At 54.8% G+C, this 652-nt stretch overlaps 1 protein-coding gene across 1 annotated transcript in view; it reads left to right on the top strand.

Moving 5' to 3' along the window:
• The window catches only part of RABL6 (RAB, member RAS oncogene family-like 6), a 19,445-nt gene that overhangs the window by 436 nt on the left and 18,357 nt on the right, over nucleotides 1–652 (top strand). The window lies entirely within an intron of this gene.

Genomic DNA, 652 nt, shown 5'->3' with positions numbered 1-652 from the left:
TGGGTGGGAAGGCTGGTGCTTTCGTGGCAGCTTGTGCCCAAATCCAAGTTTGCAATTCGGTGTTGGAGCTTGCAGGAGCGTGGGAGCAGTGCGGGGTGGAGAACGCTGGTCTTTCGGTGCGGGGCTCGGGAAGCCGTAGTGCGGCAGTGTCCCCGTGAACGGCGCACAGGAGAGAGCTCCTTGTAAAGCACGTGCTGTTAGTTAAGGCAGCGAGAGTGCAGCTCCCCTGAGCCTGTGGGTGACCTTCCCCGCAGCCTGGGGTGCTGGGGGTTGTAATTAAGCTCCAGCGGTTATGGGATAAGGGTCTGTTGAAAAGCTTTGCCCTGCCAGGCTTTACTACAAGGTGATGTGCGCCTTTGTGTGCCCTTGGTACATAATTTCATTCGGACTGTTCTGCAACTGATACATTTGCTCTTTTCTCAGAATTTTTTTCCTTTCAGTGTGGAGGCTTAGGGCTGCATTGTTCTGCTCGAAGCTCAGTAAAGGTTATTTCAAACACAGCATTACAGGAGGGCACTGCGAGTGTGTGACACACATCCCAAAGTAACAGTCGTGAGACGGGGACGGTGGTTATGTCATCCCTGCTGAAAATAGAGACGGGAGCAGCGAGCGCCATGAGTAGCGGGTGGGCTGTTTGCACTCCGGCGGCGAC

This window comes from Buceros rhinoceros, unplaced genomic scaffold, assembly GCF_000710305.1.
Source record: "Buceros rhinoceros silvestris isolate BGI_N320 unplaced genomic scaffold, ASM71030v1 scaffold13403, whole genome shotgun sequence".
Classification (NCBI taxonomy): domain Eukaryota; kingdom Metazoa; phylum Chordata; class Aves; order Bucerotiformes; family Bucerotidae; genus Buceros; species Buceros rhinoceros.
Note: the sequence above shows the minus strand (reverse complement) of the source record. Positions and strands in the feature narration are given on the sequence as shown.